The following is a 14,572-nucleotide window of genomic DNA, read 5'->3' on the forward strand; positions in this document are numbered from 1 at the left end:
AGGAAAAGATGTAGAGGGATACCTGGAAGTGTCTGTGCAGTTAGTGAATTTATTTTTAAGAGAGCAGATGCTCAAACATGCTACATGCTTTCTTAAAACAGTACAAAGTGAGTGATGGAAGCCACCCAAGTAATTGAAGATCATGTTCTAATCTTTGTATTCCAGAACTAGATGCAATTTTCTAATATGTAGGTAAAATCAAATATTGGAAAATTATATTAATTATACTACTAAAAATGACAACAAGATTCTATTTTCATGCAATTTCCATTGGTCTGTCAAAAGCTATAAAAAAGTGTGTCAGGCATGGAGCTGATTTGACTCATAATTTCCTTAATATAAACTTAGTTTGGATTTTATTATTTGCAAGATGTTTTAAGTTGCACTTTTGGGAGCATATCCATCCATTTGTTATACGGTTCGCATTAAAAGTCCTCAAACTTTCTGAGTAACAGTATTGAGCATTATGTTAAACAGCCATGGGGTGCAAAGCAATGCAAATGTCATGTTGAGTGTAAAGTAAGAAAGTCTGTTGTATAAACTAGTCAGATATGTTACACTAATGAGGACGAAATTAGTCTTGACACATTCTGGCAAGTCTAGAAAAATATGAGATGTGTTCTCTACCACACACGAAGAGTTGCGTCAGAGCAACAAAGGATATCATTGTTGAGCCTAGAAAAGGCCAGGAATATGCTGTACTTGGACAGATCCTGCCTCCCTCCCAGGGGGACCAGAGTAGAAACCTCAGTGACTCTCCAGGTTGAACCAATTCAGAGATTTTGAAACTTTCTAGAAGTTCAGACTGGAAAGTTAGGGGCCACCATTGAAGAACCAGAGAGGTGACAAATTCCACAAGGACGGGCATTTGGCAAAGGCTTCCCATGTGAGTAAACACAAATCCGCTCCTATACAAAGTGAATGGAAACTGCAGAGAACTCATGGGGATTATTAGAAAGAAAAGGAGTTGGATGTTACCTTCATTTCATACGCACTTTCTTTTCTTTCTATGGATACAGTGGTGGGAATCGTTCCAAAGATAACATGGAAAATGCACATGTTGGCTATTAGACAGAAACTGTTGGGATTTAAGTTTTTGGAAGATTTGAAATGGAAAGAGAGTTCAATGCAGATGGGGTAAACGATAGCCCACAGGCCAAATCAAGCCACCGTCTGTTTTTTGTTAGTAAAGTTTTATTAGAACACAGCTTTGCTCATTTGTTTATGTCTCGTCTATGGCTGAGGCAGAGTTTAGTCATTGTGACAGCTTATGAACTGCAAAGCTGCAAATGTTGACTATTTGGTCCTTTAGAAAAAAAGTTGTCCAGTCCCTTAATCCAGTGAGTAAGTTTAATTTAAAATTTTTTTCTTTCCCTAGGCTTCTTGTTTTCATCCCACCTAAGAAAATATTCTGATGCAAATAGCAAATGCAAATGATTTAATTTGTAAATTTATGTCTATGTGACTAAAGGCTTAACTACCTCTCAATCAATCTTCTCTGGTTTGAGTGGAAACTAGTGGGAGGGAAGAGAAGAAAGGTCAGTGGGTAGAGGTAAACAGTGACAGTTAAACAGCTAAGGAAACCTCGATTCGTAAAGTCAAATGCACTTCCAAAGAAACTATTTCCAGTTTTAATATCACTTCAATATCTAGTCATATAACACATAGACTCAATTTTTCAAAGGCTAAAAAATAAAATAATATGGATTTCATTCTTCTTTGTTCTCTTGTCCTTACCAAGTGTTAATTTCTTTATAAGGAAGGAAACAAAAGAGAAAGAAAATGTGGTATCTGTTGAAATGCCTTTTCAATACTTGGTAGTAGTGAAATTAAGTCAAAGCTCTCCAAATAAAAAATGAAATGCTATTCTTGTAATTTGCTCTGTCAAACTGGGGCTTCATTTCCACACTTCTCAAAAACTTTTTCTGTAGTAGGTAATCATAGAATTTGATAAGTGAGGGATGTCTGGGTGGCTCAGTCAGTTAAGCGTCTGCCTTCAGCTTAGGTCAGGATCCCAGGACCTTGGGATGGAGCCCCACATAGGGCTTCTGCTCAGTGGGGAGCCTGCTTCTCTCTCCCTGCTGCTCCCCCTGCATGTACTCTCTCTCTCTCTCTGAAAAATAAATAAATAAAATCTTAAAAAAAAGAATTTGATAAATGAAGTTTGAATAATTTCTATTACCTATTCTTGGGCAAAAATAGATATCAAATGCTTAAAAAAATAGATATCAAAACCCTTTGACCAAGAAATTTCTTTACTTCAAAATCATCCTAAACACATTATGGATATAGCCAAATATTTAGTTATAGAATGTATAGCACAAAATTCTTTATAGTAAATAAACATGAAAAACCTCCAAATGACCAATAATACAGGATTTGGTTAAACAAATTATGGTTTATACATTGAACGGTCTACTTAAAATCATTGAATGATACTGGAGGTAAAATTTCTTAATGAAAAATGTTTGTAATCTCATCTACATGAAGGAAACAAGGTACAACATAGTATGTGCATTTTGGTCCAATTTTTATTTAAAGCTGTATCTTTATACTTATATCCCAGTTCTTAATTGTAAAGTTTATCAGTTTTATGTGGTTTAATTTAGAAATATACACATCAAGTTTTTAAATGTGATTATTTTCACAATGGAATTATTTTTATATTATATTTTAAATTTAAAAACTATCTATTCTCATTTTTTCTAAACAAATAAGTTTTCTTCTTATATAACAATATTATTTTATATTTTATTAAAGGCTCTTATCTAATAATTAAATGTAAAATAAAATTACAGTATAGTTTTTGTTCATCATTTAAATTTTCACTTAAAATATTTTTGGAGTTAACTTTGAAATGAAAGTGACACTGTATTTGAATTAGATTTACTTGAATAGAAAGCTGAGAAATAGACTTCCCTTGATCTTAACAGTCCTGACTGAGAAATGACCAAGGCCATTGACCTAGATGAACTTTGAAGTATATTTCTAATCTCATAATTTATTAAAAGTGCCCAAAGATGTGAACCTCAAGTCCTAATTTACTTCACATCAGAGATTGTGCTTTTAGAAGTCTATAGATCATAGTACGAATGAAATATGGTGGTTAAAAATTCAATCTTACGAATCAAGAATCAAGTTTTGAGGTGATCATTTGTCAAAAAATAGGTTACACTAATGATGTACATATGGTGACTAACATAACATAATAAAAAATCGGTTTGATTAACTTTTTCTTTTTTTTAAAGATTTATTTATTTATTTATTAGAGAGAGAGAATGAGCAGGAGCGGCAGAGGGAGAGGGAGAGAGACTCTCAAGCCGACTCCCTGCTCAGCAGAGCCCAATGTGGGGCCCGAACACAGGACAGCGAGATCAAGACCTGAGTCAAAACCAAGAGTCAGGTGCTTAACTGACTGCACCACCCAGGCACCCCTAGGTTACCTTAATAAAGGCTGTCCTCTGCTTCTTTAGTTCAGTGTTATAGTAAAGTGGATAAGGTTGCACATCGCACCATAGTCAGGGTCATGGTGATGAATCTAGGGTTTCCCTTTGAAAAGATCAAATCCATGTTTATGAAACTATGAGTCTTCTATTATATCTGATCATTATTTGTTAGGATAAATAGCCAAGATTTAAATTTTAAATTTTAATTGCTTGTAATGAACGACTTGTAAAGCAACTTGAATTTGTTTTCTAATCAGACAGTCTAATTATGCAGTCCTTCTGATTGACTGGACATTGGATAAGAGGGATGCGGGCTTCAGTATTTTTGGTGCACATTAGGAATATAGTACTTGTAAAATGTAAGGGGGAACAGATCTCAATCTTACCCTTTCCACTGAAACCTAAACTTAAAAATGTTTTATTTTCCTTAGAATCTCATACAGCAATTTACTTTGGAAATTTTGTAATGAAATATTTTAGTTATTCTGGGAACATAATTACTTGCAATGAGTATTTGCGTTTTTTTTTAAGAAATTAGTATTTGCTAAAGGATAATCGGTACCATGAGCCACCATCTGGGTCTCTTGTGCCTTGGAACATGTTTTCATGCTACTATTTCTGATAGACTGATCTGACTTCGAATACGTTGTCAATAAAAAGAGCAATGGTTTAAATGGGTTTAATTTTACATATTCTCATATACAGAATACACTTTCCTTTTTTAATAAAAAGCAAGTCAACTGTCTGACTTGCTAATTACATTTGAAAAACTTGGGAAGAGAAATAAAATAAAATTATTATGTAAAGGAAAGCATGAAGTGAAAACTGATAGAATTGAAATAAAATTAGACAAATCCACAATTATAGTTGGAGACTTCAGTATTCTTGTCTCAGTAACTGATAGAGCAGGTAGATAGAAAATCAGAAAGGATATGGAAATCTTGAAAAACACAATCAACCAACATAACGTAATTGACATTTATAGACAATTTGCCCACACACAGAATACACCATCTTCTCCAATGTAAGTGAAATGATCACCAACATCCACCCTATGCTGGGCCATAATATAAACCCTAAGAAATTTTAAAAAATTGAAATCCTGCAATTATATTCTCTGACCATAATGAAATAAAAAAAACAGAGAGTCATCTGTAGTCAACCCCAAAGTTGAACAATTTGAAAATATTCCATGGCTCAAATAGAAAGTCTCAAGGAATGAAGTGAAATGCAAGCACAGTAGATGGAATGCAGTTATAGCAACACTTAAAGGGAATATTTAGGATCAAAGAGTATCTTAGAAAAGAGAAAATTTTTTTAAATCAGTGATCTTTATTTTACCCTAAGAAGGTAGGAAAAGAAGAACTAATTAAGTTTGATTTACGCCTAAACCTAATATAACATTGTATGTTAATCATACTGGAATTAAATTTTTTAAATTAAAATTTAAAAAAAACATAAAGTAAATAGTGTAAAAAAAGAAAAGAACTAATTAAACTCAAAGCAAGCAGAAGAAAAGAAATAATAAAGATGAAAATAGAAGAAATCAGTGACATTAAAAGTAGAAAATAATAAGTGAACCCCAAAACCAGTTCTTTGCAAAGATCAATGCAATTGGGAAATCTCTAACCAGACTGACTAAGGAAAAGAGAGAAGCCAACATTACCAATATCAGGAATGACACAGAAGACATCACTACAGAGATTATATGTATTTAAAAAATAATAAAACAATGTTCAATGACTAGATAACCTAAGTTGTCCTTTTTCTATTAAAGAAACAGAATTTGATTGGGGTGCCTGATTGGCTCAGTCGTTAAGCCTCTGCCTTTGGCTCAGGGCATGATCCCAGCGTTATGGGATCGAGCCCCACATCAGGCTCCTCCACTGGGAGCCTGCTTCTTCCTCTCCCACTCCCTCTGCTTGTGTTTCCTCTCTCACTGGCTATCTCTCTCTCTGTCAAATAAATAAATAAAATATTAAAAAAAAAAAAAAGAAACAGAATTTGAGGTTAAAACCTTTCAACGAAGAAAATTCAAGGCTCAGCTGATAAATTCACTGGTAAATTCTGTTCAGTATTTAAGAAAGAAATAATACTAATTCAATCCAAGCTTTTATAGTAAATAGAAAAAGAAGACTCCATATAACTCATTTGATCAGTTTAGTATTACCTTGATACCAAAACCAGACAAAATAATTACAAGAAAAGAAAACTGCATATCAAAATCTTATATGAACATAGATAGTACTATCTTCCAACAAATATCAGCAGATTGAATCCATTAATATATGAAAAGAAAATAAGGCACTATGACTAAATGCAGTTTATTCCAGGAATACAAGTTTGGTTTAAAATTTGAAAATGAATTGATGTAACTCAACATATTAAATACTGGAAAAAATCATGTGATTATCTCAATAGATGCAGCAAAAGCAGTTGACAAAGTTACATATGCATTCACGTTATGAGCTCTCAATTAACTAAGATTAGGCAAGAACCCTGATTAAGGGCATCTTTGAACAACATTCAGTTACCATCCCATTTAGTGGTGAAAGACTCTTCCCCTAAGATTAGAACCAAGGCAAAGATGTCTGCTACCTCCTCTCCTATTCATATTTGTTCTAGTCAGTGCAATTAGGAAGGAAAGTGAAATAAAAAACATCCAGACCTGAAATGAACTGTCTTCATAGATTATATGATTGCCTATGTAGAAAACTCCAAAACAATCTATTAAAAACAGTGACTAAAATGAAGTAGAATATGAGGTTAATGTAAAAAAAATCAACTGTATTTTTATATACCAGCAATAAACAATTAGAAATAAAATAATCTGTATGTAAAAAACAAAATCACCACAGAAGAAATGTATCAAAGAGGACCTAAATAAATGGAGAGATATGTTGTATTCTTACATCAGAATATTCAATATTAAGATGTCAATTGTCCCAAAACTAATTTACAGATTTTGTGTGATCCCAATAAAAATTCCAGATTTTTTTTGGTAGAAATTACAAACTGAACTTAAAATTTACATGGAAAGGCAAAATAGCTAGAATTGCCAAAATAACTAAAAAAAAAAAAAAAAACAAAAACAAAAAAAAAAACTTAGAGAACTCACATTATCTGATTTCAGGACTTTCAATAATCAAGTCAAAGTCATTTTGACAAAATGATAAGCATTTAGATCAATGACATAGGATAGAGATTCCAGAAATATACCCACCCCTCTATGGTCAATTAATTTCTATGGCCAATTAATTTTTGATAAAGATACAAACCTAACTGAAGAAAGGAAGACTATCCTTTTATTAAACAATACTGGAAAAATTGGGCAACCTTACAAAAAAAAGAATATTGCTTCATACCTCACATCATACAGAAAAATTAACTAAAATAGTTCATTAACCTCAACGTAAAATTAAAAACCATGCAATTTGTAGAAGAAAACAGAAGAAAACTTTAAGACCATGGGTTAAAAAAAGATTTCTTGGCTATAACAGCAAAACCATGGTGCCTAAGAAAAAATAAAAGACAAACTGGTAAACTTTCCAAATGGTAACTTACCAAAATGGTAAACTTTCACTCAAGTTCAATAAATTGAAAGACAAATATTTTCAAAACATACATATCATAAAATATTTTTATCGAGAATAGAATAAGTACTCCTTAAAACTCAAAAACAAGAAAGCAATCAATCCAATTAAAATATAGGCAAGATACCCGAATGGATATTTCACTAAAGAAAATACATGGGTGGCAAATAAGCACATGAAGAGATACTCAACATTAGTTGTCATTAGGGAAATTTAAATTAAAGCTACAATGACGTATCATTGTGTACCCGTTAGAATGACTGCATTATAAAAAATGAAACAAACAGGAACCTGGGCATACCAAGTGCTGGTGGGGATGTAGGCAACTGAAACTCTCACTTATGGCTGGTGACATGCAGAATGGTAGGGAGGCTTTGGAAAATAGTTTGGCAGTTTCTGAAAGAATTAAACATGAGCTTGCCATATGCCCCCTAGTCCCACTCCTAGGGATTTACCCAATTGAAATGAAAACCTATGCTCACAGAAACATCTTTATGAGTTGGTTTCAGGGCTTGTATTTTATAATAGGTAAAAATGGGAAACAACTCCAACTGGTGAATAGAGAAGCTGAGATAGATCTGTGCTATGAAATACTACCCAGCAACAAAAAGGAACAGACCCCTGATATATGCTACAGAATGGATGAATTCCAAATTAATTATATGCTAAGTGAAGTTATTATGTATCCATTTATATGACATTCTGAAGAGGCAAAACTATAAGGACAAAAAATAAGTCATGTGTTGCTGGGTTTGGTGGGATCAAGAATGGTTGATTACACAGTGGCATGAAGGACGATTTGGGGGTTCATGGAAATGTTCTGTCTATCCCTTGATCGTAGGGGTGGTTTATACAACTTTATGTGTTTGTCAAAACTCCTAGAACTTTGCGCCAAAAAATGTGAATATTATCGTATATAAGCTTTCTCGCAATTTAAACATATAGAAAAATCAATAGAAGTGAGAAAGTGTTTGAGGGAATAAAAGAATAGTTTATTCAGAATAAAAGAAAAATATAAGACTTTAGATCAAAAGGGTTCATAGATTGTAGCACAAACTAAATAAGAAGAAAAAAAATGAAGAACAAAATCCCTACACATTGACACATAATAGTGAAATTTAAGAACATCAAAGAAAAGGAGAAAATTCTAAAATCTTAAGGGAGAAAGAGATGATAACTTACAATGGAATATGAATGAAATTGCTATCACAGCAGCAAATTCAGACTTAAAAAAAAAAAAGACAGTGATATGTTCCATGTTTGAGGTAGAAGAACTTCAAATCCAATTCCCTATAGCCAAATAAACTCGCAGTTACATGTGCGATTGATACAAAATATTCCCCAGTATAATACTGCGTTTAAAAAAAACCTCTTTCAGGGGCACCTGGGTGGCTCAGTCGTTAAGCATCTACCTTTGGCTCAGGGCGTGATCCCAGGGTCCTGGGATCGAGCCCCACATCAGGCTCCCTGCTCCGCTGAGAGCCTGCTTCTTCCTCTCCCACTCCCCTGACTTGTGTTCCCTCTCTCGCTGGCTGTCTCTCTCCTTGTCAAATAAATAAATAAAATCTTAAAAAAAGGTCTTTTTCAGATTTTTCAAAAAAATTACTAAAGTAAGAAGAGAAGCAAAATCTATTAGTAAACCAGTACATACACATACATATGAGGGTGAATGAATAACTTAGTAAAGTTCACCGTTTTTACAAAAGAAACAAAACTAAAACAAACCATGATAACCAGAACTAAAATACGAGGTCCATCAATAGGGCAAACGGGGCGGGGCTGAGATGTATGTAATGTCAGAAGCAGAAGGAGGAGAGAGCCTGGGTATTTTTCTTATTTGGGGAGTGCACACAGATAGCGAGAAATGTCAAGCATTTGTGTGGAAAAATAAACAAAAAATATGGGTCTTAATAAATAAAAAGTGATAACCGGAGAACAGAAAAGGAATGCTTTTCTTTCAAACTAGCAGAAAAAGAGGTGTGATTTATTTAATGAAAAACAGAGAAAGGTTAAAAAGAATTTTTAAAATGGTAGTATGGTAAGTGGGAGATATTAAATCAGAGAGCATACACAAATCCCAAATGAATATACAAAGGGGTTAAACCAGTCAATAAAAGCAGACAAGGTAAAATTTGAGATCAAGCACATGTTGGGAGCAAAGGGGGAGGCTATCTGCTAGTAATAAGAATAAATCAAGAAGGTGAAATAATCACAAAGCTTACGAACTCACTTGCAGACATTCCAAAAAATATATAACAGCTGACAAAATTTTTATTTTTTCCATTTATTGGAAAATGCATTTTTTCCATTTATTGGAAAATGCATTTTTTAGTAATTATATTTGAATATCTTACATAACATAATGAATAGCAGATATGCTTAACGGAGGTTTCCTTTTCAGATTACGAAAGAAAAAAGGCTGCCTGTTATCACTATTCCTATTACTGAATATCTTGCCCAGTGCAAAAAGCCCAGAAAAAGAAACAAGTCTTGTAAGTAGAAGAAAAGAAGAGACAGATAATGGCAATACCATGATGATTAAACAGTAAATCTGTAAAATTAGCTACAGTGAAGTTATGTATTCTGGAATGGGTCGCTGACAGAAAATATATTGATCATGTACTGAAAGTTAGACGAGTGCAGATGTGATCTTAAATGTTATTATTGTAAAGAGTTCTTCACGTAAAAATAAGAACAAAAACAAAAGCACGAACACACGAAGTGAAGAAATTTTGCAAAAACTTCGAAAAACAAAAATTAGGAAAATATTTGACAAGAAACTGTTAGGTTGTTATTAATTCATTCTTTTCCAAAATACTGTTATTTTTAAATTACTGCACTCTGACTACTAAGATTTCGTTAACTTATTTCTGTTATTTTCATGCCAATTTCAAAGACATAAAAACAATCCACAAACTTTCGCCACTAGCGTTATTTTTCTTCTGTTTAAGAGTTGTGATGACAACTCGGTGTTATCCGTAAATGAGGAGTCACTAATTCTACACCTGAAACCTATTTTACCATCTATATTAACCAACTAGAATTTGTTTTATTTATTTATTTATTTATTTATTTATTTATTTATTTATTCATTTATTTAGGTGTGGATAGCGTTTATTGCTAGCTTGTGTCCAGACATGAGGGTGTGGACAGCCTTAGTCAGGGGGATACCAGGCTGCTCCCCGAACAGTGGTCGGGGCAAGGTTTAGAAGGGGCTGAGGCAGGAAAGGAGTGACGTCTAAGCATGTAGGGGCGGGGAGGCACAGGGAGCTGGGCGGGCAGGTGCAGTGGCCAGAACATGCTTCTTCATACATTGTATGTTTTGTTTGCACATTAAGTCTGCACCCCCGTGTGATTTTTGGCCTTACAACGAGGAGAAAAGTCAGTGAAAAGGTCAGGGCTGGGTTCGTGGTGGCGCTGACTGGTCTGGTCTGGTCTTCGCAGGAACAAACCAACCACTGGTCAGATGGGCCCCGGAGTTTGCTTCAGGCTGTGGCTTTTGGCTTCCTGGTTGTATGTAGCACCCGCTAGGTGGGGTAAGGAAATGGACATCCGAGAGGTCCTGAGGTTTTCTGCAAGTTCTTACTCCGTAAGAGAAAGACCTAGAAAAGAGGTCTACAAATAGGCAGACAGATATTTAAAGAGTTTTCATTTTGAAACAGGCTGAAATTGCAAGGAGTTTAGGGAGGGCCTAGAGCCCCTTTATTCCAAGATGTGCTTTTCCAGACAGCCCCTCGGAATTCCCATCTGTCGCGCTCCCCTATGATCACAGTAGCACGATCACACGAAACAAAATGACCAGCAGTTCCTTAATAATATCACAGACTCAGTCTATATGCAGATTTCCCCAAATGTCTGTTACAGCTATTTTTTTTCTAAATCATGATGCAATCACAAAGTGCTCGATATATTTATGTCTTTTAAGTCTCTTTAAATCAAGTATAGCTTCCTCTCTTTTTAGTCCCTCCTCTTTCCTCTCCAAGCTATTAACTTTTTTTTTATTATGATATGTTAGTCACCATACAGCACATCATTAGTTTTTGAGGTAGTGTTCCATGATTCATTGTTTGCGTATAACACCCAGTGCTCCATGCAATACATGCCCTCCTTAATTGAGGAAGACACAAAAAGATGGAAAAATATTCCATGCTCATGGATTGGAAGAATAAACATTGTTAAAATGTCTGTCCTGCCCAGAGCAATTTACACTTCCAATGCCATTCCTATTAAAATACCATTGGCATTTTTCAAAGAGCTAGAACAAAAAAATCCTAAAATTTGTATGGAACCAGAAAAGACCCCGAATTGCCAAGTGAATGTTGAAAAAGAAAAACAAAGCCGGGGGCATCCTGTTACCTGACTTCAAGCTCTATTACAAAGCTGTGATCACCAAGACGGCATGGGACTGGCACAAAAACAGACACACAGACCAACGGAACAGAACACAGACTCCAGAAATGGACCCTCAAATCTGTGGTCTACTAATCTTCGACAAGGCAGGAAAAAAAATATCCAATGGAAAAAAGACAGTCTCTTCAATAAGTGGTGCTGGGAAAATTGGACAACCAACTAGAATTTAAATAAAACATTGAAATAAAAAAAGAGTTGCTAACAAATAACAAAATAAAATTCGATTTGCATATTTTCTGTATACTTTAAGCCATATTTGAGTAAACGTACGTGAGCACTATAAAATATCATAAAAGCCAGATTGCGAAAAAAACTAAATTATGTCATAAATCACAGACTGTAAACTCTATAACATATTAAGTAGGAATATCCTGATCTGAGAAAATAAGAAGCTACAGATTTGGGGTAAGAAGATTTAGCATACTGTCATGGCCCTAATGGGGATCACAGACTCATTTAAAAACATGTAAAAATCTGTAATACTCATTGTTTTTTCGGTCGTGACCTTTCTGCCAAAATCTGTGAATGAATTGAATTCAGCAAAATATTGTTTTTGGCTAGAGAAGACAGAACGACCAAATTCTGACATGTGTTTAAACAGAGCCTATCTTTCTTTCTTTTCCTTCTAAACATAGCAATGTCCAGTTATGTATTTTAAAATCTCACTTCTTCAAGAATCTTTACTCAGTTTACATATTGTAAACATCTGTCTTTCATAAGGTACTGTTCTCTGCCTTCTCCCTCTGATTCTTTTCTCCTTTTTTCTACCCTGGACAGTGTTGCTCTTGGCATAGTGTGCAGATTCGATATCATCTTTCTTTGAGTCACTTTCCTTCTTTAAGGGAGAAAAACCATATTAGTAATTGTACACTGTATTCTTATAATTATATCATATATTCAGTATGTTAAATTTGCAAACAAGGTTTGCCTTACTTTATGACTTTAGATTTATTGGGTAACCAAAATTTAAAAAATATATATATCATATATATATGCATATATATCATATATATGTGTATATATATCATATATATGTGTATATATCATGTATACATATATGTGTGTACATATCATATATACATATATATGTGTATATGATTCAGGGCACTGGGGTAACCAAAAACATATATAAAATATATATTTTATATATATATAAAATTCAGGGCACTGGGGTAGCTCGGTCAATCTGTCTCTTGATTTCGACACAGGGCTTGATCTCTCCATCTTGAGATCATGATGGTGAGAGCAAGTCCTGTGTGGGGCTCTGTGCTGAGTGTGGAGACTGCTTAAGATATTCTCATTCCCTCTCCCTCTGCCCACACGCCCCCCCAAACCGTCCAGTGCTCTCGTGTTCTCGCTCTAAAATAAATAAATAAATAAATATTTAAATAAATAAATGTATTATTCCAGCCTCCCTTTTATTTTTTTATTTTTATTTTAGTTTTCAGATTTTATTTTTTTAAGTAATCTCTATACTCAATGTGAGGCTCGAACTTAAAACCCCAAGATCAAGAATCACGTGCTCCACCAACGGAGTCAGCCAGGGCCCCCTCAGCTCTCCCTTCTAAATTCCAAATCCACATTTCCTTATTGCTACTTAATTTTGTAATTGTATGTCTTAGTGGCATGGCTATTTATTATCTTTCTTTCTATATATTGGCTCTTTATATTCCTTTTCTCAATCTGGTTAATGGAATCACCACCAGTGTTAAAATAATCAAAAAGAGCAATTTAGTTGGCCTAAACAAATATTATTTCACACTTCACGAAGTGGGCAGTCTCTACTCTCAAGAGTCCAGAGAAATACAAAGTAAGGGGAAAGGGCTGCAAGCTGTTATAGAAAAAATGCAAGCAGGAAACAAGGAAGAAACACTCTGCTTAAGTTGACTGGCTGGGACTGTGTATCTGACCTTATTTGGAACGATCAAGGAACAAGAAAGTAAGAGTAGAGCCAGAGTTGTCTTGGCGTTTGGAGATTGCCTGGATATAGCATGTTTCTGGCCAGGTGAAGCGTTTATGGGAGTAGGAATTGTGTAGGTTTCAGTCTGCTGGCAGAGTACCCTGATCAGGAACAGTTCCATGTTGGACCTAGAAATGTATTCAAAACCAAGATGTGCAAATTAGAAAAGCACACATCATTTCAGAAACTAATGTAATACAGCATGATGGGGGGGGGGAGTGTAGCGCACTTGGGTGTGAGACAGGCATGGGTAGAATCCTTACCACTCAATCTGCTTAATGTGTGTTTTAACCTATTTTACAAATCTGAAAATCAAAGGAATGAAACTTATTTTATGAATTTGTTGTGAGATTGACATGAGCTAATGTGTGTAGAATGTCTTATAAACAGCAGTAATTCTCAAAATTATTTTTCATCTCTCCTTTGGCAACAACATATTCTTGGTTACAGTATTCGTACTTTCTTACGCTCTCTCAAATCCTTTCCTTTGTCTCTTCTTCCCCATACTTCCTTGGTTAACCATCTAGATCACGTCACTCATCACCCCTCTCCCAGACTACAGCCGTGCCACATCTTTGTACCTGGATCCATCCTCTACACTGAGCCAAGAGTGATCATAATAAAGTGCCATCCTGGTTTTATTGCCTGGCTCTTTTTTTTTTTTTTTTTTAAGATATATATATATATATATATATATATATATATATTTATTTATTTGAGAGAAAGAGAGAGAACAAACGGGGGCAGAGGGCAAAGCAGGCTCCCCGCTAAGCTGAGAGCCCCAAGTTGGGCTCGATCCCAGGACCCTGAGATCATGACCTAAGCTGAAGGCAGATGCTTAACCGACTGAGCCACCCAGGTGCCCCTGCCAGACTCTAAAATCCCTCAACTATTTCCAAAGATAAAAGAGAACACCCCATGTTAGGCATGCTGGCAAATAGCATCTCATAGTTACTAATGGGAATGAAAATTGGTATTTTTCCAGAAAGCAATTTGCCTTATGTACCAAACACCTTTCAATAGTCCATTCTGGTCCAGCAGCACCGCTTACATATGCTTATTCTGAACTAAAACGAGAAAACAGGCTCTGGATTTCTGGCAAAACTTCTTTTATGATCGAACTTCTACAACCCTTCTCAACAACTGATGGATGTGCTTGATGA

At 34.8% G+C, this 14,572-nt stretch overlaps 1 long non-coding RNA gene across 2 annotated transcripts in view; it reads left to right on the plus strand.

Moving 5' to 3' along the window:
• The first annotated feature begins 684 nt into the window (after positions 1 to 684).
• Positions 685 to 14,572, plus strand: part of LOC123793576 (uncharacterized) — a 49,787-nt gene continuing 35,899 nt past the window's right edge. The window contains exon 1 of one of the 2 annotated variants that reach the window (XR_015726535.1): positions 685 to 886. This is a non-coding gene — a long non-coding RNA (uncharacterized LOC123793576). The remainder of the gene's footprint in view (positions 887 to 14,572) is intronic. The other variant, XR_015726534.1, reaches the window with a different exon arrangement.

Source organism: Ursus americanus, chromosome 13 (genome assembly GCF_024610735.1).
Source record: "Ursus americanus isolate L20-20 chromosome 13, mUrsAme1.1.p, whole genome shotgun sequence".
NCBI lineage: Eukaryota > Metazoa > Chordata > Mammalia > Carnivora > Ursidae > Ursus > Ursus americanus.